Below are 1,169 nucleotides of genomic sequence, written 5' to 3'. Positions count from 1 at the left end.
CACAGGCTCCGGACGTGCAGGCTCAGCGGCCATGGCTCACGGGCCCAGCCGCTCGGCGGCACGTGGGATCCTCCCGGACCGGGGCATGAACCCGCGCCCCCTGCATCAGCAGGCGGACTCCCAACCACTGCGCCACCAGAGAAGCCCAGAGCACTATGAGTAGTAAAAGCAGCAAGCTGTGTTTGGGGAAGGTAGTAAGCTTGCCTGAGGGAAAGTGTTGGTGTCGAGGGAAAGTGTTAATTTCCACTGGGAAGGGAGGTACTAATGAGCCCAATCTAGCTCATGGATGACTTTGGTTTGGGTGGCACTGTATTTTAGAACATTGAACTTCAAGGCCTTTGGGTGAGACGTGCTCCTTTTCTCCCACAAGCTCTGTTTACAGTTGGCCTGATCATAGGTGCCTCACTCCTCTAGACACCACTGTATAGGTAGCACCTGCTTCATGTGTGGGTGAAGTAGGTGCTATTATTTTAGGGGTATCTGGAAGGCAACACCTCCTTTCCTCCCTCCTCTCCTTCCACAAGCCCTGCTTGCTGGTGCTTATAATTCTTTCAGGCAATGCCTTGGAAAAACAAAAACCTATGTTGGAAGGGAGGAAAACATTTTGAATATTAGCTATGCTTTATAACATGGGTAGATAAGTTTAGCAGATCAAGAAAAAAATCGGGGGCAGGTTTTGATAAGAGAACTTGAGACATTGAGCATGTGTGTTGGGGTTTGTGTGGGTAGGTTTGAGAAACTCTATAAAGCAGGTAGCAAAGGAATATAAATGGATGGAAGAGCAGAATTTATCTGTAAAATGGGGGTGTACCTGCCTCATAGTATTGTTGGGAGAATTAAATGAAATGATCATGTAAAAGACTTAATATAATAAGAAAGTAAGTACAGTTACTATTGTTTTTCTTGGTCTGAAAGAATGAACACATGTCACAATAAACTGGAATGGGAAAGAGGCAGAAGAGTGAAGTGTTCTCACCTTATCCATCCAGGCTGCACTAGGCTAGAAGAGGAAGCCTCCGTGCCTGAGTCTGGCTGGGTCTCCTCCATGCCAAACACCTGGCCATTTGGAAATAACCAGATGAGTGACTGTTTCATTCATAGCTAACATCCTTGCCAAAAGAAGAGATTGCCTAACAGCTGTCTCCATCATAATGGGCTTCTTAGCACTT

The sequence above is a fragment of the Physeter macrocephalus genome, chromosome 11, assembly GCF_002837175.3.
Source record: "Physeter macrocephalus isolate SW-GA chromosome 11, ASM283717v5, whole genome shotgun sequence".
In the NCBI taxonomy this organism is placed as follows: Eukaryota; Metazoa; Chordata; class Mammalia; order Artiodactyla; family Physeteridae; genus Physeter; species Physeter macrocephalus.
This window is presented reverse-complemented; position numbering follows the sequence as displayed.